Source organism: Sceloporus undulatus, chromosome 2, assembly GCF_019175285.1.
Source record: "Sceloporus undulatus isolate JIND9_A2432 ecotype Alabama chromosome 2, SceUnd_v1.1, whole genome shotgun sequence".
NCBI classification, from domain to species: Eukaryota; Metazoa; Chordata; class Lepidosauria; order Squamata; family Phrynosomatidae; genus Sceloporus; species Sceloporus undulatus.
Genome location: NC_056523.1, coordinates 280,296,603 through 280,321,161, shown reverse-complemented (window position 1 = coordinate 280,321,161; position 24,559 = coordinate 280,296,603). Strand labels below are relative to the sequence as shown.

General features: G+C 37.4%; 1 long non-coding RNA gene across 5 annotated transcripts in view; it reads left to right on the top strand.

Annotated features, from left to right (window-relative positions):
* LOC121921382 overlaps positions 1-24,559 on the top strand; it is a 172,823-nt gene that overhangs the window by 135,360 nt on the left and 12,904 nt on the right. The window contains exons 1-2 of one of the 5 annotated variants that reach the window (XR_006101935.1): positions 21,007-21,090; positions 21,213-21,335. The exons of 2 other annotated variants lie outside the window; for them this stretch is intronic. This is a non-coding gene — a long non-coding RNA (uncharacterized LOC121921382). Of the gene's footprint in view, positions 1-519; positions 621-20,989; positions 21,091-21,212; positions 21,336-24,559 lie in introns of those variants that run through there. 2 more of the 5 variants (XR_006101937.1, XR_006101936.1) reach the window with 2 other exon arrangements.

The window sequence follows — 24,559 nt, the reverse complement described above, 5'->3', positions numbered from 1 at the left end:
TCGGGTTACGAAAGCGGCCGCGGAACGAATTAATTTCGTAACCCGAGGAAGCACTGTATGCTATTTAAATGATGCTTGGGTCCTAAGAGTCCGGAGGTCACACCAAAGCCACACTCCATTTCTAAGCACTGGAGTGCAGCTTTGGTGCAGCTTCTGGATTCTTAGGACCCATGCATCATTTAAATAGCATATCTCCAAAGAGACCCGAAGCAGCTTTATTTTGGCAGTCTGTAACAGGCCTGAGAGTGTATGATTCACCCAAGGTCACCCAGTGGATTTCCATGGTAAGCATGGATTTGAAGCCTGATCTCCAGAGGCCTAGTCTAATACTCAAACCACTACACCATGCTGGCTCTTTCAATAAGTTCCTACTAGCTCCAAATTCCTGATGTAGAAAGGAAAATAGTAATGTACAGCACTAAGAGATGTTGCAGTGGTAGATATCATGATGTCATAGATACTGATGTCATAGTATTGCTGATGTCACAGATAGAGAGCAAAATAGACAAGCTTTGGGATAGCATATCCCAACACATTCATAGTTGCTAAATGAAGAGCAATGCGAGAGAGGAGTCTGATGAAAAAGTAGGAAGAGGAGAAGAGGGCGCATGGAAGAATGGGTAAGAGGACATTTAAGGAAACTAAAATATTCCAAAGGCACTAAATCATGCCTGTTCTTAGAAGTTAAGCACAGGTAAGCCTGGTTAGTACTCGGAAGGGATACCATCAGGGAATACGAGGTGCTGTAGGCTTTATTCAGAGGAAGACAAATGGCAAATATTTTCTGAGTATTCATTGCCTTAAAAACCCTGTGATTGATGAGATGGCCATAAGTCAACAGATGATTTGAAAGCACATCCTACTAATTCTACATAGAGAAAGCAGGAAAGTTATAGAAAGGGAGATATTAGAAGACCAAGAGAAGGGGGCAGCATAAAGAAGGAAGAATGTGACAGATAATTTTTTAGGGGCAGCCGCCGAGAATGGGGTGGGGATGTGATGTGATGGTGTTGGGACAGAGAGGAGGGCCTCTCCAAAGGATCTCAGAGTCCAGGCCAGTTCATACAAAGAGATGCGGCCTGCCAAATAGTGTGGACCTGAGCCACATAGGACTTTACACTGACATAGCCAAGGGAGGTGGTGCCTGGAAACAAACTGGCAGCCAATGAAGCTGTTTAAGCAGGGTTGTTGTGTGGTCTTTGTAATCTGCCCCTGTTAGTAGCCTGGCAGCAGCTGTTTAAGCCAGCTGAATTTTCCGAACACTCTTCAAAGGCGACCCCATGTAGAGCCTGTTACAGTGTTCCAAATGGGATGTAGCCAAGGCATGTACCACCATGGCCAGATCTGGTGTCTAAAGGAATGGGCACAGATGGTGCATTCCTATGCAAAAGCATTCCTGGTCACAGTAGAGACCTGGGGCTCCAGGTTCAAAGCTGAGTCCAAGAGTATCCCCAAACTGCAAACCTGTGTCTTCAGGGGGAGCGTGGCCCCATTTAACATAAGTTGGATCCCTGTTCCCTGATCTGCCATTTGACTGACCAGGAGCACCTCTGTCTTGTCTGGATTAAGTTTCAACTAGTTTGCCCTCATCCAGTCCATTACTGATGATAAGACACTGGTTTAGGACCAGGACAGCCTCCTGGTTCAAACGAAGTAATAACAGGATAAGAGTTGGCTGCAGTTGACAATATTTGTGGCCACTTTTTGTTTCAAATAATAATAGTCACAATAAGAAAGTATCAATATTACAGTGCACCAATGAAAGCAGGGCACATGAAAGTTTCAGCCCTGAGGGTCATACCTGGACTCTGCTTGAGGGCAGACATTCACATGCACACATGGACACACACGGATGCACACACATTACAAAATGTAATTCTTACCAGTGTCTCCCCTCTTCATAACTTTCTATGCCTTCTACAATTCCGTAACCATTCCCTGATTCTCTTCCTGCTGGGAGAGCATGGAAGATCATACATTGAGACTAGAGCCATACTAACTATTTTGTGCCATAATTAAGCAGTAGTTTTTATGGTTTACGGACATGGTGGCTTAGCAGTTAAGACACCGACTCTGATGATCACAAAGTCATCAGGTTGGCAGTTTCAGATCCAAGTGCTGTATGACAAAGTGAGCTCACATCGCTAGTCCCAGCTTCTGCCAATGTAAAAGTTAGAAAGCATGTAAAAGTGCAAGTAGATAAATAGGTACCACTTTGGTGGGAAGGTAACAGTGTTCTATGTGCCTCGGCATTTAGTGATGCTGGCCACATGACCATGGATCCATTTTTTACAACACTGGCTCCCTAAGCTTAGTAATGGATGAGCATTGCCCCCTACAGCCATACGCAACTAGGCAATCACATCAAAGGGGAAACCTCTACCTTTTACCTTTTTATGGTTCTAGATGAATATATACAATAAGTGCAAAAGGAACCAATTGTTATGCTTATGCATGAAGTAAAAAAAGAAACGAATGTTCCTGTAGGACATTATAATAATGCAAAATAATTTCAGCTGGTGTTTCTCAGGGAAAGTGGAGGAGAACTTCAGGTTTTGAAATAATCTACATGATTTTTATAGGAATATAGACTGTCTCCTCATTTGCATTTGGTTGTCCTATGAAAATTGTTACTTGCAAAATAACACATATCATTTTGAAAGAAAGGAAATATGGAACAGGGTGTCAAGTGTTGTGTGAACTTCAAAGACCTATTGATGCAAGAGTGAGGTAACAGTGGGGGAAATCCTTGTGGAAAAGGCACTTGAGACAGGAAAAAGTTAGAGCATTAGGTAAAGCATTTTGGTCTTTACACAATAATACTGTAGCTGCTCATCCCTCTTACCTTCATAAGAAATCAGTGCCTAGTACTATCACAGTTTAAATTATTGTATATACAGTGAAAATTAATATTTTCATAATATAAAAAAGATAACATAGTATAGTGGAGATGGTGTTGAATGTAAATTAGGGGAACAAATCCTTACCTAGGTGTCAAGCATATTGTGTGTCTTTGGCCAGTTTTTATGGGCCTGTTTAGGTGTTTTGTGTTGTAGTGAAACTAAATATGTGTATAATGGTACATATTAGCCCCCTTTCTCCATTGCCACTCTGTTCATGTGGACAGAAGAAATTTAAAGAGGAGACCTTCCTCTAGATATGGAAATTCTCCAAGTGATTGGAAACTATGAAGAATAATACATTTGATGACTGAAGCTCATTAGACAAAGGATAAGCTACAATTTTCATTTTTATAAAAATCTGGTATGAGAACCCAATAAGTGATAATCTGAGAATAACCATTTGACCAGAGGTTCTTGCATAATCTATATCCTATTTTTGGAAATAAAATAGTAGTCTGCATTGACTCCTCCGTACATTTCACTGATCTTCATTGTTCACTGTCATTTTCAGAATGCATGCATATAGAAAAAATACCTCCACTTATTTTCAAATAGTTAGCTATTTTTATGTAATCATAATTTAAGATACAATTTCACAAAATTTCTCTATTTCTATTGCAGAAAAATCTCAGTTACAGCTTTTTTTTTTTAAAGTATAATTCATGTTAATTCAAATTACTACTAAAGACATTTCTTAGTATTCTCCATTGTGGCAAACTGAATATTCTTTGAAAGGATTTTTGTGCATTCAAAAGAAAAAGGGGAAAAAACAAGGAGTAATTAACTGCTCTAAATACTCTCCTTCTTATAATAATAGGATGTCTTCAGTCAAATTTGCAGAATTTATTTTATTTCACTAATTGATTGGTATATTCATCATTCAAGGATATATTAGGTAGAGCGGGATTCTAAATGACTTTCCCCTGATAAGCCTTCCAATTAATTCTTCTCACACTGTTTTCTCAGTGACATTTGAACTTCTTTCATTATATAAAACACATCTTGAATAAGACATTGCTGAATAATAATCAGGGATGCTAACATGTTAAGAATTAGACCCTGACAAAGTCAAATGTATTCTGATTTAGACAATGAGCTCAACTAATGTCATTTTCACTGTATCATACTGAAAGAGAATATATTCTTTCCCTCACTGCACATGTGTTCTTAATTTACAAATGTTTCAAGGAGGGAAAATATCTTGGGCTTATTGTAAATGGGAAAGAGGACTATATTCTTTTCTGTTAACTAGTGCCTAAAGTTTAGCATTTCAGGGTTCTCTTATTTACATTTTCTTTTTAATTTCATGTTGGCAGATATTTGTTGTTTCCATTCTGAAAAAAAGATGCCTTCCTTTGGGCAAGTAAGCATTCAATAAGTTATTCTTTAAAACCCATGTTAAATCATGTGCTAGGTTACATTTGCTTGCCAATTTGCATTTTTCCTAATACAGCAGATTTCTTTTGCATAGACAGAGAGCATGGATAATATCGGATTTAACTGACTGGCTAATACAAGGAGCAGCTCATTTTAAATGGTCCCTACATCTTTATAGGATGTTAGAAATGAAGACATTACTTCAAAATGTAGGTAATTATTGCCTCCTCTTTTATCAGTGCTATTTTCTGAGGTATTATCATAAGATAGCACTTTAGTAATAAGTAGGGCCTTAGAGTGGCAATAAATCAGTCCAACTGAGTCATCATTGTCCGAGGCATCTGAACTACTGAAATGTTGTGGATCCTACAGAGAGTGTGAAATCACTTGACCCTTGGCATTAACCTTTGCTGAATGAATAGACACTGCTTTCCACATCGTGGAACAAAAGCAGAATAGTATTGATTAAACACCACATTCACTTGATATTAAATACTGGCTGAACTCACTCCTTGCTTTTCAGCTCCAGAGGGAGAAACCCAGAGAGTTGCTGAGTCTCAGGAGATTGCATGTTTGTAATTCAGAGCAGTATTTTCCTACAAAGGTTCCCCCCCCCCTTGGATCAATAGCTGGCAACCATGATCAGCCATGAGTATGTATTGTCAATTCTGACCTGTGTACTTTATCACTCAAGGTGAGAGGTCATCATGCTGTGACTAATAAGTTAGACCTGTTAGGCATGAATTGTTTCCTCATCTTAATTTTTTAAAAAATCAACCCCCCCACACCAAACCTTCACTGTTTTTGTCTCTTGTTTTATAAAAACTGTTAGTTGTTTCCTTTGAATGGTAGATGAAACATATGGCAAATTATTTACTAAGGGTTTGAGATATCTGCTAAATAGTTGTGCTGTTGTTGCAGTTTATAGGTTTTAGGAGGCTGGAAGTGTCAAGCTGAAATCTTGGGACGTAGATGTTTGCTGGTCTTGAAAATCAAGCAAGGCAAAAGTCAAACATAAATGAATGGAAAACATGAGCGTGTGAGTTAGAAGAGCTTAAGTTTAGAGTTCAAAGAAAGGAAAATCCTAAAGAATACCAGGTCTTGTCTAGCTCTCAGACAGACAAGCAATATAAAACTGAAAGCAAACATTGAAGGTACAGTGCTGTCTGAGTGCCTTTGAAAGCATGGTGATTTACACCTTCACCTGTACACTTTATTCTGTTGACTTCAGTGAGTCCTTTGCTGATGTTTTCTGGATTGTTCCCATAAAATGTACCTGAGAGTCAATGATTTTTATGTGTCTTTCTCTTTTGTGATTTTTACGCTGCCCAATTTTTCTTAGTTTTTTTTCTCATTCATCACTGATTTTTTTTTTAGTTTTTCTGCTTATTTCTTTTAAAAAAAAACTTTCCTCTTTAATTTTCTCATTTTCCCTAGTGGATCCAGTAGGGAAGGTGATGTTATTGCTGCTAAAACAGATGATGAAGAAGAAATTGTCTTTAGACTATAGACTATATGCTACTTTAGACTTTATACTATAGCAAAGGAGCCATGGGATTATGGCAGGAGAATGTGCTGCAATATCTGCTAAACAGGACTCATAAAAGGCCATTTCCAGTGTAATGCTCAAACAATCACATTAGTGACCACGTTAGCCCATCCAGTTGCTTATAAAAGTGCTTTTCCATCTCAGTTGCCACCCCTGTTAATAAAATATATAGGTACCTGTTTTAGAGCTTGTAGGGCAGAAGTGGAAAACTTTGGAGGGGGAGTAGGGGCCCACCTTACTTCCTCAGGTGGTCTTAAAGGGCTGCACTCCCCACAGCACTCCCCATTATTATTATTATTATTATTATTATTATTATTATTATTATTATTATTATTAACCTTTATTTATGAAGCACTGTAAATTTACACAGCGCTGTAAATAAAATCTTTTTAGTTAGACGATTCCCTGCCCTCAGGCTTACAATCTAAAAAGACATGACACAGAAAGAGAAGGGAGTGGTGGAGGCAAAGGGTAAGAGGTCCAGCAGTTCCTCTCTACCTCCGAGGCCTGGACCAAGGCAGATGGACTGGAGGGAGGGCTTGGCTTCATAACGGATGGTTACTCTTCTTCCAGGGAAAATACATACTCACAAGTAGGATAATACATATACAGTACATAGCAATACAGGAAATGGTTTGATAAACAGGCATCAAAGAACATCAAATAGTAAGCAACAATTATGCAATGCCTGTGAAGGCTTCTCTGAACAGGATGGTTTTCAACTCCGTTTTGAAGCTGGTTAAAGAAGTGATGGCTCTTGCTTGTGGGGGAAGAAGGTTCCAGGAGTGAGGGGCAGCAAGTGAAAAGGGGCGAATCTGGGATGGGGCAGAGGAAATCCTGGGCTGGGACAGCAGACCTTGACTACCAGAATGGAGGGCCCTAGTGGGAAGGTGAGGAGAAAGAAGGTCTGATAAGTAAGGAGGGGCCAGTCCATGGAGGGCTTTAAATGTCCACAGCAGGAGCTTATACTGAATGCGGAAAGGGAGGGGGAGCCAGTGAAGGGATGCCAACACAGGAGAGATGTGGTCAGAGCGGTGGGTGGAAGTGATAAAGCATGCAGCTGAATGCTGGACAGAGAATAAAGGACAAAAGTATTTTCCCCTTTTGAATGTCCTCTTGTGGGCATTTTTACTATATATTGGTCTCCAGGCCCTTTTCGAATGAAGAGAGATCTTCTTGTTTTACAAACATGCAACTTTTTGTGGAATTCCAGGATTTAGAGAATGATGTTTAGAATTTTCATCCAGAGAGCTCTACCAACTACAGCCTCCAAAATTTCATAGGATGTTGACAAAGAAATTAAAGTGGGATCATGGCTCTATAGCTGTGTAAGCTCCCTGGTGAAGGGGCTGGCATTCCTGAAGTCCTGTCCAAGAAAGTGCAGAGAGTCCTCTTGTACAGTGGAGGATGAAGAGAAGCACTTCCAAGTTTCACAGATAAAAAAGCAAGAAATACATTGGAGCTTATCACATGAACTTTAAAACTGGCTCAAGTGTCCCGGGCTGCAGCTGGGATGCAGGATGAAGGTAGGGATTATCGCATGCTAAATCACTGCCTAATCGCAGCCTGCCAGCATCCTGGTTCCCAGCCATGCTCCGCCAGCATTTTTTAGAAGCCAGAAAGCTTCTAACTTCAAAAAGTGCTGACACAGTGTGCCTGGGATCCGACTTGGACCTGGGCTGATGGTGGCTGGTGATTAGGCAGTGATTTAGCATGCGATAATCCCCACCTTCATCCTGCATCTTGGCTACATCTCGGGATGCTTGAGCCAGTTTTGAAGTTCATGTGATAAGATCCATCCATTCTCCCTTTCTCATTTTTGACTCATATCAGCCTGTCATGTTCCCACAAAATGAGAGTGGTGCTGTTACAAAAAATCACTTCAAACATGTCTGTTATTTGGCAATTTGTATGTTTTGATTTTATTTCAGGAGATCATGAGGTTAATTGTCCCAGGGCTTTTCCTTCTCAGAAACATTAAGGGCAATACACTTGAGTAAAGACTCCAGGAAGTTCCAATATGCTCTTTCTAAGGAAACAACTAGACTCTTCTTTCAGAAAGAAGGATAAACAATCTGATGAGGAAATTCCAGAACCTCTTTTGTGTGAAGATTTTTTCCTTTCTATATACAAACAACTACCATTTGCTGTTAGTGTGCTGTGATGAGCACAAGCAGACATTCCTTTAAGGATGCAAATTGCAATGTACTACTTGCACTGCCTGTACAGAATATTAGATGTCTGAAGAAAAGTGATAAAAGGTATCCTGCTCTTTAACTTAGCAGTCTTGCTTTTTTTTATTGGAGCCTTATCTATTTAAGCAGCATTTTGCAGTCCATCTCCTCAATCTATCACTGCACAACAGTGATACAGAAAAGCATTTTATGGAGACAGATATGGTTCCAGTTGAATTTATAGAGAGCTGTGCACAGGGGAAAGTTCCTAACAAATTTCTGATATTTTCCAAAGATGACTTAAAATATAGCATACTTTTTTAAAAAACCAAAATCCCTGGTTAAAGTACTTCAGCATTATCTAATGGCAACTAGAGCTGCAATTCTATATTCCTTACTTGGAGTAAGATCTACTGAACACACTTCAGGACTAATTTCTAAATCAGCATACATAGGATTGCTCTAAAGTGAGGCAGTTAGAAAAATCAGAAAGGTAAGAAATCTTCAAGAGGCAGCACAATGTAGTGGTTTCAGCACTGGACTCTAACTCTGAAGACCAGGGTTTGAGCCCTACTCAGCCATCAAAACCCACCTTGGGTAAGTCATACTCTCTCAGTCTCAGAAGAAAGAAAAGTCAAATCGCCTCTGAACCAATCTTGCATAGAAAACCCCATGATACATTCACCTTAAGGTCACCATAAGCCAGAAGCTACTAGAAGGCACACAGCAGCAGTAGCAGCAGCAACAACTCTCCATGTGTTGTCCTTGGGTATGTCAAACATTACATAACTCATAAAAGAAGGGCACACATATGAGCCAGCTGTGGTAACATCTGCATTGTAGCTCTATCTGGTGGAGGAAATTCCTAAAACTTGCTTGCCAAATAATAATGGTCAGAATTCTGTATCACCTACTTAGCTATGTAACCACTTTAGTACTATATTTAAAAATGTTATTGTGAATGCTATAATAGTATGGAGATATTCTAAGCTTCAAACAACATCCAGAATTCACTAAGGCAGTTATTCACAACCCCTATGTATCCACTCATTGAGAGAATAGGTAGGGTTCATGAAAGACCCCAGTTCTGACTTGGCAATAACTCCTAAAAGCAATATGGGCCTGTTTCCCTGTCAATTGGGAAGCACCTGACTGATGTTTCCAACCCCTTCCATGACCTATTTCCACTGGAACAGCCAGAAGAGGATCCTTATTGTAACTCCCCTTGCACAGGAGATCATTTGTATGGGCAGGAGCAGTGGCAGGATGGAAATGTCAGTCAACTGCTTCCAGACTGACAGAGGAACAGACCCCTATCCCCCACAACAGCTGCTGCCTCTTAAGTCATGATTGGGGGACTTTCATGGTTCCTATGTATAAGTCTTTATGTATTCCCTAAACTAATGAATACAAAGAGATTATTTGTAAGTGCCTTAGTGAATTCTGTCCATTGTTTGAAACTTAGAATATCCTTATACTATTATAGATTTCACAGGAATGTTTTTAAAATCAGTTTTTAGCGGTTGGAATTGATATGTCAAACTTTTCCCAGTTGTGAAATTTTGATTTTTTTTTTAAAAAACTTGAACCATATATAAATATGTAAAACAAAATAATAGGTATTTGTGTAAAGCTCATTTTCTTTATGTCTCTCTCTTTCTCTCTCTCTTCAAGTGAAATATGAAATGAAAACAATGCTGAAATATTTAAATAAGAGCCTTGAAAATCTGAAGAAAACTATAGTGCCATTCTAGACCCAGACTTATATAAAGTGTTAGAAGGAAGATGCACAAATATAGTTGTTGCTCTGTTATATCTCAGATTTCCCCATATTATATCAGTCCAGCTGTTGAAACTACTTGAAGAAGCAGAATATAATATTTTTTGATTATGAACTATACTTTGAATAGTAATCATCACAAATTTGTCCTACCAAATATGAGTTGCATGAGTGCAAATTAACAAGTGTCCCCGGTTGTAAAGGTTGAAAGAGGTAACATTGACTCTGGGAGAAGGATCGATATTCTTTGATCTTGGAATCCTTTTCATGTGGACTCCTGCTTAAGGATAGCATTTCATTCTGCATCAGGGAAGACAAAATATTTGGAGACAGCAAAATATTGATCTGTAATAAATCAGTTTTGCTTATGCAGGTAGAAGGTATAAACTGAAGGCAGTCTAGAAATCTTCCAGTTAAATAACTGTGTTTAAGGTTGGGTGTGCATTACTATCATGCTTAGGTAGATCACTATCATTTAATGTATTTTGCTTTTCTTTCTTGACTAGGCTGTCTTACGTGTCAGAAATAAACTAGAGGAATTGATCTCTAGGGATATTTTTTTTGAACAGCAACAGTTTTCATTCCTTGAAAACTATTGTTTCATCAAGACTACAATTAAAAGTGTATTGCCACCCATTATCAACTTCCTTATGATACAAAGAGGAAGCCACATTAGGCCACAGGTGAGTTACTTGTTCATTGGAATGTTTAGCTAGCAATGTTTTGCCCCAGATTTATCAAAGTGTCAAATTACAAACACAGTGCAAAGATGAACTATACACACACACACACACACACACACAACTAAAACACACCATTACAATTGCATCAGGCAAAAATATATAATTGCCCAGGATTATTAACTAAATAAATAGTTAAGGTTTTTCACACGGCTGGTCTCATAGAAATTCTCTAGAAATCTAAGAGTCAGAATGGTAATTTAGGACATGTATCATGACAATCTGAAAAATGCTTTTAAATAGCCAAATGGGAATTTGGCTGCAATTTTACCTTCTTCTATAGGAGCGACTTGTATGAATTTTCGTGATGCTTCTTTCTCAGAATATAGCTGGGTGGGTAACTATGAGGGGTTGGAGGCTGCATCAGTCTTCTGTGAGTCCCTAGTCAGCTATTTCTCCTCTTTCTTACTTCACCAAATATGGGGAAAGACGGTTTCTAATTTTTTTCTGCTCAATTTTCTTTGGGGGTGGTGGTGGCATTTTTGAATTCCTTACATTTTTAAAGACTACCTGGGCTTTTTTTCCAAAGAGGAAATGACTGGTCATCTGGGCCTTAGAAAGGTAACCTCTCCCCTAAATCACTAAGCATTCAGCAAAGTGGTCCATGATACCCCCTGGAGAATTGGAGGAGGGCTGTGATGGGCCATTTTAGGTTCCCAAAATTCCTGAGCCCCAATTTTTCAGTAAGCTTGTGGAAGATCACATGAAGTGAGGCAGGTACCCTTTGTCCATACCTGATATGTAGATTGTGGTGTGAATAGTGTAAGTGCACACAAGTGAAGAATAGGAGCTTTCTAATGATTTTTTTTCTTGAGTTAAATGACTGAGTTTTAAGTGAACAAACTATAACATAGTACTTAAGTTACTAAAGTGGTTTACATGATTATTGGTTTTAAAATACAAAAATAAATTATTAACAATAAAATGGCAAGCCAAAGAAATGTACACTACAGTAGTCTAAACTGATCTTACACGTTTTTCTAGTGTTGTTATATTCTATTAATGGAGTATCATCACCTTGTTCAAAATGTCTCTCACTAGGTCTAATTTATCCTTCCCAAAGATATTTTTAAGAAGTCAGTTTATTCATAAATATAGCATTCTGAAGTTTATATTTCCGTAGTCCCAAAGGTGGCAGCTGAGACAGTTTCCAAGAGTTTGCTGAAATAACGTCGCTAAATATTTAAGCCTAATTTGTGTGCAGCATTGATCTGTGAATGAGGGAGTCCTTCGAATTAATCTCATGTCTACCCTGAACACAGGAAGTGGCTTAACATAAGCTGCTATCTCCATGTGTCAGCCCACTGCCTGTGATATGGAAATCAAAATACTGACCAATCCTCACAGATTGCTTAAAACAGGGGTAGGGAAACTTTTTTGGTCCCAGGGAAAGGAAAATGAGGCAAAGATAAAGCAAAAACATGAAGCTTCCCAGGCTACAAAGTGCAACTTGAGTTCCATTCATCAGTTTGGGAGACTGCAAATCAGAGCTAATTTTCACACAGTATCTTCCTATAAATTAATCTTTGTTCACTGCATAGATATAACAGCAAAATAAATTTTGAGCTAAATGGACTCCCTCCCTCCACACACCAGTCTGCTTCTGATCTCAGGCTAGAAATTCTCCATTCTTGAGTCATGGGACTGATAAGGAACTCCAGATACTGGACAACACATTCCTGCATTGTCCACCATTGGCTCTACTAGCTAGGCTACCTCTACTAGCAAAGGTTTGTAGGCCAAAGACATCTGGAAGGCCTTATGGTTTAAGGCTTACTGAGATATGTATGTCAACTGTTTGAAAATTCTTCATAGTATAGAAATGCCTGATACTTCTGATAATTCTCATTGTTCTTCTCAAACAATACATTGTGGTCTGGACATAGGCATTTCCATGTGGCTATGTGCAAAAATAAATACATTATTCAAGTGGGTAACACAGGAAAATAATACCCTGAAAAATTGGTGAAATCTAGCATTTTGCAATAGTTTTTGAGTTGCACAAATTTGCTTGCTAGTAGGACATGTATGTTAATCAATTAAATATCTTAAGGTATGAAGTAACTGCAAAACTATCTATTGAGTATCAAGGTAGTGAGTTTCCTCTGTCTTGAATGAGCTGGTTGTCATCTCTGTTTTGATTTATGTTTATTTTACCAAGATGTTTTTTGATGGGAAATATATGTACTTTAGTATAGTTGTGCTTGACACTAGTCTATTTAATTTTTGTGTTTTTGTGATCTCTCTGTCTCTCTCCCTCTCGCACTTTTAAATGAACATGCTAAATAAGTTTGCAGGAGAAGACCCTCGGTGTAGGAAGTTTTCTGTGGTATGGAAGACCTTTGTATTGGTATTGAGAACAATCTTATATGTTTCCCCCTTTTTCATTTTTCTTTCTCTGTTCTACAATGTATAGCGCAGCAATTGTGTATCCAGAAGCACAAGGAAGGCTCTGGGAACTGGTGCTATTGTAAAGATTTTTGCTTCATAGATGTACTCTAGTGACCACTTGGCCTTTGATTATGCAAATGCTACAATAGTTAATGGAGCCCCTGGATCTGGCAGATGTTGCCATTACAATTCTAAGCAAGGGGCTGGCACAGATATATTAAACCCCTCAAGTGTCTTGCCTCAATACCCTTTCGTATCCATCTCCCATACCACTCAAAATGCCTACTGTTTTGTGCTGTAGGCTTTTCATAGGTAGAATTGTTTACTTCTCATTTTTGAAAAGCATTCCCATGTGCTAATGCCCTGCAAAACAAAACAATAAGATTGATCTGAATGTGGCATGTATGGTCATTTTCATATCTACAGAACATACCCTCTCGGTTCACCAATGATCTGTTGATTAGATGATGATGATGATGGTGGTGGTGATGATGATGATGATGATGATGATGACGTGTGCAAAATCCCAACTGGGATACTGTCATGATGAATTGCACCAGTGCTTGGTGAAATGGGACCTAGTGAGTCAGTGCTACAGGCAAAGAGACCCTGAGTGCATCTACACTGCATAAATGATGCAGCTTGACAGCTCTGGTGGAATAGTGGTTAAATCCCTGTACTACAGCCACAAGATTGTGAGTCTAATACCAGCCAAGGTCTCAGGGCAACTCAGCTTGGCATCCTCCCGAAGTCACTAAAATGAATACCCACCTTGTTGGGGGCAATTAGCTTACACATTGTAAATTGCTTAGAGAGTGCTTAAGTGCACTGATAGGCTTTATAGAAATGTACTTGCTATATTGCTATTTAAGCGCTGTAGTTTCATTCTTTCTTTGATGTTTATAATGCCCTTGCTTTGGATTGCTTATGCTGCTTGCCACTTTATCCATAGAATAACTCCTCAGTTAACAAGATGATATGCTCCTGGACTTGACTTCTTTAACAGAACATTTGGTACCAGAGGCAGAAAAAACAGGGGAAGAATAGCGATAGGTTCCTACACCATCAAAAGAAAGAGAAGTTCAAAACTAACACTATGCACATATAAAATAAAACAATCAGGTGAGGGAAGCCTTGCATAAGTAAGGAAGAACATTTTGAATGTTCTAGAGACCACTCTTCCAAAATCCACCCAGAAATAATCTTTTTTTCTTTGGTCAGCTTCTACTTTTCCTATTATCTCAATGTATGATCTAACTTGTTGTTTTTGCTATTGTGTGTCTTCAAGTCATTTCTGAATTATAGCAACCCTATCACAGGCTTTTCTTGGCAATGTTTCATCCCATAAGGATGAAAGAATATGACTTGCCCAAGGTCACTCAGAGAGTTTCATGGCTGAGTTAGAATTCAAAACCTAGTTTCCAGAGTCATAGATGTTTATCACACTATACTCTTAAAGTGCTACTATTCCACTTTGACTGCTCTAGCTGCCTCCTGTTGCATTCTGGGATTTGCAGTTTTAAGGGGGGGTATTTAGAATTCTCAGGCAGAGAATAATTCTAAATACCCCTCCTTAAAACTGCAAATCCCAGAATGCAACAGGAGGCAGCTAGAGCAGTCAAAGTGGAATAGTAGCACTTTAAGAGTATAGTGTGATAAACACCTTAGTCCGATACTCAAACCACTCTGCCACACTGGGTCTATGATCAAATATATGTGTCTATGCTTTTTAGCATGTTGGGGATATCTGGTGAGGCAGGCTTGGCTGCTTTCCCTATTTCTCAGTTTGATTGTTTATTCATATTCAGTAAGAGAGTCTGGAAGCAGCTGCTATCTTACCTTGCCTGATGCAGGCAGGCACACAGAACTACAGCAGGATCCGAGTAGAATCACTTTCCTCCTCCCAAGCCAGACTTTATGGCATTGATTACTGCAGACAAACTACAGTGATGTGACATCAAAAGTCTGTTTTATTCCAGAGAATCCTTCACTATCCTCCCAAAGCCTATGCTGCTAAAAACCTGGGCTGGGCAGCCATAAAAAGATTTTGAAAAATGAAAGCTGTTTGGCAAAGGCTTTGTTAACGGAGGCATGTCTGTATTAATGTACAAAGATTAGCTGAATGTAGCTGAAAATGTGTAGATTCTTCATATAAAATATGCCATCCCTGTTATATATACATCTGAATATCTATGTAATGACATTGATTCACCACCATATAATTTATTTGTATATAGCCTAAGACTGCAGAAAATTAATATTTGTGTTGAATGGAAAAAAGACAGCACTGAAAAATATGGTCTCACTGAATATCGTTACTTTCTCTTTTCCTCCTTAAATGAGGAAGGGCATTTCCCTGCATATAACAGAATAGTACTGGGCATGTGTTTTTTTCCACATTAGTATGCTATTTAATATATAACTGCTTTTAGTATAAAAATGAAATATCTACTAAACATATTTTATTAATTCTGTAAGTAAAGCTTTAAGTCTACCATGAATAAAATGCAAGAGCAATGAATATGAGGAAAGAATGTTTTTTAAAAAGAAAAAAATACCTTAAAATTTAGCTGGTCAGAAAATCTAGTACAAACATATCAAAGTATGAGAAATGAAAAATAACTCTGGAAAGCTGCTTTTTGCAATTGCTCCCATTTGAAATAATCTTATTATTTTTATTATATTATATCCTAAAGAAATGTGTGCTACCTTATGACATTTCTGAAAGAGTAAATCCTGTTTTGCTTTTGGTTTAAATTTCTAAAATAAACACATTTAAACACAGAAGCATAGAAACATTGAATTGTACAGTGGGAAGGGTGTTCGGGGGTCACCTTACTACTTTTAATGTTGTTAAGCAAAAGAAGCTCGGTAACCAGCGGTTTAGCACATTGTTAATAAAAATATCATGTACTTTGTAATGGGTCACCTCTGACATTTCCTAAACACAGTGGCAATAGCAAGATGTTCTGGTACGTCACAAAATCTGTATTTTGTAGTAAAGGTACACACACACAGAGGGAGACATGTTTTCTATAATTTATAAACTCACAACAATCTTTCTTTCTCTCCCTCTCTATTTTTTCCTCCCTTATCACTGTGAAATTAAAGGTCTGTGGATTTATCTTGTGCCTGTCATAGTTCTTCACATGACTTAAAAATAATTAATTGCAGCACTCACTGATGATTTATGATTCTTACTGACATAATTAATGATACACATCAGTTTTTCCTCTTAATTGAAGGAGGCACAACAATAAACTTTTCTCTGTTACATGTTAAAGGAGCACAAAATAGTGAGGGTGTCTTAGAAAGATGTATAGTTTAGTTTTATAATTTTAAGCTCAAGATATATAAGAAATTAGAATACAAACTACAGCTAGGCCAAGAGGGTTTTCTTTGAACAGAATAATTACTAATGCAATGGTATAATAGCACAGTCCTGAATATGTTTATCAGAAGCAAGTGAAGCTTACAACCTTGTAACTATGCTTGGAATCAAGCTGAAATTAGTGTCATGAATTGGACCTTTTCCCAAGTCTCCAAATCATATTGTGAACAGTCATTTGTGAGTGTATGTATGTGTACACGAAGGATTAATATTAGCTATTTGTTCCCTTGTCTTGCTTTTTAAATGTAATACTTAAAGCCAAAGAACCTCTCACCAAATAACAAACCCAAAACCACCAAGCCAACAAACATGTATTTCCACCTAATAGGTTTTAGATTACAGACTGCATCTCAGTTTGCTTATTCAAACCCAGTCAAATATAATAGAAATGACAATTTATTCAAGGTCTGACAACTGCAGGCCATCAGTGTATGGCAAAGACTGTCTTGCTTACATAGTCAGTTTCTCAACAGCTTTTAAAACCTGAACATTAGAAACATGACAATTTTACATTGCCGTGCTCAATGAAAAGAGGCAGAGAAAGAGAATACAGATATTGCTAATAATTTGCATGTCTATGATCAATTATTGTCTAGGGATTTTCACATCCATTACAAAAAGATGCTTGAAATACTAATGCCTGTGCAATAACAATTTAGCCAGCCTGAACAGTATAATTAACTTAGAACTTGGGCAAATTAATTGTTACTTAAGTCGTATTTATGCCTTCTGTACTTTAGTAAAATAACAAAATAAGATAGAATTCTTTTGCACATTTTAAAAAGCAACAGTAGATGTGTCAAGTGTTCCAAACTTGATTTGTGCATTTTATGGTACTCCAGTCAGCTGCCTATTAAAAGTGTGATCAGGTAGTTTAGACAGTGACTAGCTGTGTCAACAGAAGGAAAGTGGAGGATTAGTCTCTATGGCAACAACAAAGTATCCCTGTTTGTAGACAGACAAATTCTGCTACATCTGAGAAGGATTGACAGGTCTATTCCTTTGCAACTGACCCATAGAAATTAGCAAGTAAAAGTTATTATACTGGGCTGTATTGAAGGATTCTCAATATCTTAAAGTGCTCTTGTAAGTTTTTCTGCAGCATTTGCATGAGAAACCTGGCAAGAATTGTTCTGAGGTTTATATCTAGGGTTTGATAGCTGCTTTGTGAGGGAGTGTTGCTTGTGAGAATAACTTAATTTTCAGGTCTCTGTATGACAGAATTGTTGGAGCATAGACTGAGGGGAAAAACACATCAAAGGACCTTGGCTGAATAATATGTCACATTTCCAAACCAAGAAGCATTGTAGAAATGCTAAAAATTGTATATTGACAATAATGCAAGTATAGAAATATTTTCCCTCCAATTAGTCTATCGTAATTACAAGGAACTGTTTCTCAACAATTAAGCTTTTGCTTTGGGGAAGAAAACATCATACATACCAGGAATTTCTGTGATTTAGCCAGGTGACCTTTCTGTTTCACTTAACGTCCCTCAATTGCAAGACATAAATGCTGTAATTGAAATATTCTACCTCCAACTGAACAGCATTCCTTTTTAAGGGAATGGAAAATTGATGTTCCTATCTAATTCTTCATAGATCTTATATCTAGGCACCAGTTTCAGAAAGTGAATTTCACCTTTAGGTGGATTATTTTGAAACTCTTTTCAAAGCTCTTTTAATTCCATCAATTTATCAATTGACAAAATTTTCTCTGAATTTGAGGGATTGAGGATTTGTCTTATTAACCTATTTTTTCCCTCCAGAGAGAAGTAAAATAGCACTAGACTAAAAGATAAATCATTCTTCTTTGTAGACTAATGTTAAATGAAAAAGGGCCAATAGTAATTCAGTTCACACAAATACTGGTACTTTTTATCTTGAAGAAAACATGTTTTCACACTAGGATTCTACTAATTCTGGTAGGAAGAGTGTGTCTCCAGCTGTTATTAACTTTTCAGCCAAAGGTTAAGCAGTGCTGATACTTTTAGAGCTCAGAGTGTATTTGTCTACAGTTTGGAGCACACACGTTGATAAAGAGTTTGGGAAGAATAATTATTTAATTTCATCGGCCAAGATGCAAAATGGAAAAGAGAATTCTTTTATAGGTAGAACTGGAACATTAATTTTTGCCTCATATCTTCTTTAGAGTACTTGTTGACAGAAAACACTGTCTTAGGGAATGAGGGTAGCTGGATTGGTGGTGTATCCATTTGTCACATAAGCAATGCATTTGAGAGAACCAGGTTTGTAGAGTTTTAAAATGCTCTCCCATTTGTGTTCTTTGCAAATCCTTACTGCATGTGATTATGATGGAAGGTTTCTTGGACAGGAAAAAAATTGGAACTTTTCTTTTTGCAGAGACTTCAAACATAGGGGTTTCATGTCTTTTGGGGGTGAACTATGGAATGTGGTGAATCAGAATTACTCTCAAACTTTCCTCAAGTTTTAAGTTTTTTTGGGGTGTGTGAGTGATGAATCATTTTATATGCATAGAACCTCTCATTCTCCTGGATCTTTGGATTTCAGTAGCAATCTGATTCTGACATTTCTTTACTTTCATTGAACAAGAAAGAAGATCTCCCAATTTATGTAAGATTAAGAATGCTGCTCCATAGACTAGACACAAACTAATGGATTTAAATTAGAAGAGAACCGATTCCACCTAAACACTAAGAATAATATTCATTAAACTGTAAAAGCTATTTGACAGTGGAATAGCCTGCCTCAGAGTATGGTAGACTTTTCATCTTTGGAGGCCTTTAAACAGAGGTTACTTGGGCATATTTCAGGAGTGCTTTCCTTATGTGTTCATGAATGGCAGGGGGTTGGACTCAATGGCTCTTGTGATCCCTTCCAACTCTATGATTCTATCAGTATGCTAAATGACATCAGTGTAAGTACATCTATATAAGATACTAATGAATACAAGCCAGTTACTCTAGACGTAATTCCTTGGTTACTTAGGGCCTGAACAGACAGGCCAAAATAAAGCTGCTTTGGGTCACTTTGGAGGTATGCTGTTTAAATGACACATGTATCTTAAGAAGCCAGAAGCTGCATCAAAGCTGCACTCCAGTCTTTAGCACTGGAAGGTGGCTTTGGTGTGGCTTTCAGACTCTTAGGACGCATGCATAATTTAAACAACATACCTTTTGTTAAACAAGTGACCCGAAACAGCTTTATTTTGGTCTGTCTGTTCGGGCTCTTACTATCCATGCGGCTTCAGTGAAGTGATTTGTGAAGTGAAGCACTGTAAAAGTAAGTACATAGGGCCTAAAAACCCTAAAGGCACCAGAGCCTATCTGACTGGGAAAGCTAAGCAAGGTCAGGACTTGGGTGGGAGACCACCAACAAATATTAGGTGCTGTAGGCAAAGAAACTGGCAAGCCAACTGTGAATATTTCTTGCCTAAGAAAAAATGCACTTTCTATTGCCAGTCAAGAGAAGGGGCAAGGCAGGCATATATTGTACTTTAAAAAACATAATTAGTAGTTTGAATGTTAGCCTAATCCTGATGAAGTACTGTGTTCTAGTTGACACACTTCAGTTAGTAAGTGGGATGAATGACAATCCTAACACAACTTTGCAGAGTCCCTTTCAACCAGTTAAACCTTTTAATTTTTATTATACTTATATGTTGTTCTCATTTGACAAAGATCTAAATGGCTTGCATGGAGTAACCAGTGGTCTGCAATCTGCACTGTGATTGGGTTCACAAATGGTTAGCTTTTACATGCTGTACCACATATGCTGTCTGGAGATTCACTTGCTCAGGGCTAGTCTAGCTTTCTGGTTCACATAAACTGACTGGTATCCAGTTGGCCTACCTCATAGAATCATAGTTGGAAGAGACCACAAGGGCTTGCAGGAACTCAAAATCAAAGCATCTCCTCTGAGTGAAAGTAAGGCATATTGATATCTGCGACCATCACTGCATGTTTGGCTTCATCTTCACCCACTGAGCAAACATGAGGTTCTGAGCCTAGTAACACATGATAAGGAAGTAGAGTTATATGCCAGTAGCATATCAATGCTTCACCTTACCTCCAATTTTCTGCATCACTTTCCTAAATTTGCATCATGTACCAGTAGAAATAGAACTACAAGATAATGCAATGAAAACTTATGGGAAAATTATTAGCCACTGAACTCTGGCCTGTAGGAACCTATCTATCTATCTATCTATCTATCTATCTATCTATCTATCTATCTATCTATCCATCCATCCATCCCTTCTTGTTTCTGCAGGCACATACTAATAGCTCCTGAGCAAGTTCATCAAAGGCAATGCATTTGGTTTAGACTGTAGGGTCACATAAGAAAGGATGCCATTATTTTGTGGTTAGGTACAATACTATCTGTATGCACAGGGAAACAATAATAAGAAATCTGCATTCTGTTTGCTAAGAGTGATTGTATCACACATATTCTCAGCTGGGTCAGTAAACACAGAAAACAAAACAAAACAAAAAAATATAGAATTCCAAGAACCAAATGATAAGATTGTATTTATATTTTGTTGTATTTTAGTTTTTATTCACTCAAGGATTTTTGTGTGTCTGCATGTAATGTGCACTAGTTAAAAATTCATACTGAGGAGCTAATTATTGTTTTCTAAAGAGCATTCAAGGCCCCTTTTCACCATCACATACTTCCCCATCTTTTTTATCCTCCTCCAAGGTTACCAGTAATAAAGAAATGTCAGCCGCAAAGTGAATGAAGCTAAGAATGTAAAGATATAACCTGCTCTTTAAAGAGGGGAAACTACCCTGAAAATCTGGTAATGACTCCATCATTGCAGATTTATGTCTTGCTGGTTATCTGCTTTTGTAGCTGTCTTGACTACAGCTGAAATAAAATACAGAAAAAATTATTCTTATGATGGTCATAATTAATTTTTAGGTGAGCTGAACTGATGAGCCCTGCTTTTCTGTGTTTTTCTGTTTCTACTGTCATTAATAAATGTAATGGATTTGATCGTTCTTGACATCCTGTCAAGGCGGAATATGGCAAGCTAATCCACAGGTAGGTACTTAATGTTTTTTGTTACTCTTTCGCAATATTTTTCTTCTTCTTTGATGGTGGGATATGTAACAATTAATCATTTTACATGTTTTATTTCTTTGTGCATTTGTTAGTTTCCTCTCTGACTTTTTTTGGGGTGTGTGTCTGTGAGTGTTATTTTGTGTTGTTTTATAGTACTTTCTAGCTATGTTAGACATTGAAATATAGAAAATCAAAGAAAATTATGAGTGTTCTTTTAGATCCTTTCCTTAAGCTATCACCACAAAAGAAGCTGCTAGCTGTACTTAAAGTATATATCTGATTGCATTTTAACTGCAATATTAAGTTTATCATCTGAACTAAAATACTGAGTTTATTGTCAAGTCCTTATTAATTAGATGATTGAAATCATGGGAGTTCCCAAAATCACAATGAACACAGAGGGAAAATATCCTTTTTAGAAAACAAACTCAAAGACATGACAACTAGTTTAAATAAAAAGAGTATGCTTGCTCTGACGTTCTATAAAGAAAGGTTTTAGGCAAAAGCACACCAGTCATTCTCTAAATTACTATTTTGTTAAATGGTTGAGGCAATTCAAGTGGTATCCAAATGTTAAGAGGTGCATGTTCATATTTTTAAAATGTGTTTGGCAAAGATGTGAAAATACAGGAAGTTCATATAACATGGTTATATTAACTCTGCTAACATTTTATTATTGTTACCAATTTTAGGGCAGAAGCTTTCCAAGTCTAGAGGGTCCATAGCTAGGGATGGATGGCTCACTGTACTCTTTTTTTTTTAATTTTTGTCTCAGTTTTGTATTTGTCCATTCATAAGTACAGTCCATCTTGTTTCTGCCTCAATTCTCAAATTACTTTTAAAAATAAAATTAATCAAAATTCCCATATAAATTAATATTGAAATAATATTTTGTAATACTTTACTCCCTTAGTACTTATTTTAAAAATAGGTGTCTCCCATCCTATATCAAATGATCTCAGTATACATTTTCTCTTAAAATCAGATTTTATGTGCAATTTGGCACATTTTTAAAAACAAGACAATTATATTACCAGTTAAGTTGCTAGGCTTTAAAATGTGGACTTTTTAATAGACAAATATACCTGCCTGTTGATTAGTATGTCTTATTTAAAAACTAACAGGGATATCAAAAGCCCCACCTTCAGACACATTGGAGTGCCACTGCTGTTTGAGGTTGACAATACATGGATGAATGGGCTGGTACTCTGACAATGGCAATATTTTCTTACAGTGAAGGTATTTTACATTATTCTAAAGGGGCAGGGGATCAGTAACCTTCTTTAAAGACAAGAGCACCATCATTGTCTATGAGAGGTATGACAAGTATCTGCTTTAATTTGCAAGTGATATATCTTACAATATCATAAGGTACCTCAGAGAAGCTCTGACTTGTTTTCTTAAATATAATATTTAGCACTTTATTGTGCTCAAAATGTGCAATTCCCATATTTTCCAATCTTATTTCAGCAAGCCTTACAAAGAAGGCCAGTGTAGGTATACCCATTTTGCTGTTGTGGACATGAAGGTGCTACTGAAGACACCAAATGAGTTCATGTCAGAGGGAGTTCTTTAAACAGTTAATTTCCTGGTTCATTCATAAGTGCATTTAGGTAGAGCACAAACTTGTAAATAGCTACTCACACATTTATGCTCTACCTAAATTATTATTATTAGTAGTAGTAGTAGGAGTAGGAGTATTTATACCCCGCCCTTCAGCCCTAATGGCTATCAGAGCAGCTCACAATTATTATTTTTAATTAGACAGTTCCCTGCTCTCAGGTTTACAATCTAAAAGGCACAACACAAAAGGAGAAAGGAATGGTAAATACCAAATGAAAGTATTGATTTAGTTAATACAGTATATCCATGTGTTTTTCTGTAAAATTAGCATATTGTCCACATTAATACATTATATGGTATACACATTTCTGTCTTTATGAAGGGCCCACTCCTCACAATGAGGAATTTTTGTCGGTGCCATCTTGTTCAGTCAGTGTAAAGGGAAAGCTTTCTAATCCTTAAATAAGGCAAAATCCTTTATAATAAAGGATACCTGTCAGATAAATCCTCCAGACCTCACATAGGTACTACACTAGTTCTCAAAACAGATGAGTTATCCAAGCTCTAATTTGGTAAGAAAAATAACTTGCATTGCATTTGACTAATACCTCTTACCTCTATATTGCCTATGGCAGTGTGTTAATGGGGGCACCATTTACCATCCCTGAAGAAGGGGGAGAAAACCAGGATTTTCCTGACACTACATGTCAAGGCACAGGAGTGGAGGGAGCAGAGCAAGTGGGTATATAACCGAATTCTGCCTCTTGTTTTTCTTCAAATTTAAATAGTTAACATAGTGGTCTTTAGTTTACTCATACATTTGTCTGTCTGACTTCTGAGTGAGAGGTGATCCCTTATTTATATCACATGAAATACCACAATGTCATCTATACAGGCCTGCCTGTGAACAATGTCCAAAAAATAAAACTAATCCAAAATCAGGCAGCAAGAGTGATAATTCTGATGGAGGATGCTGAAGTGTATTTAATGGGGAGTAGGGAGAAGGGGCTATTCTGGTTCTGAGATTCCATTCCAAGGGAGATCCACTTTGCCCTCTCTTTCATGGTCTCCTTCTGGGTTGTTAAAAACTAATTTCAGAGAGCATTTGAACGTTGAGTGTTTTTTAAACTCTCTTAACACATTATTTTGTCTGTTTTATTCTATGGTTAAAGGTCCGGGTGTACATTTTTAAATAAAATACATACATATTAGCATGCATATATACCTTTGTTCAAAATAGTTGTGGCAGACAAAATAGTTGTCTTAATATGAAGAACTATAAAGAGAGAATTCCAAAAATGATTTTGTGGTTACATGGCATTTGGGTTTTCTCTTTTTTGCAAGATATAGCCCAAATATTTTTTCACATTTTATTTGTGCATATAATGCTATGTTCAAATGGTGAGCTTGAGCAGTAGGAGATAAAATGAAGAAAGAGATGTCTGATACTGAGGAGCCATGAAGAGTAAGATAGACCACCGGTCTTAACAGTAGGCGATAAGCAAGGCAGCAATGAAAGTAGGAACAGATGGAATTAGCACCACACATGTGCCTTGGTGCTCACTGGCTTGGAATGGTCATTCTGGTCACAGATAGTGATGTTAGTAGCCTGGCTATCTTGTTAAGACTACCTTGTTTTA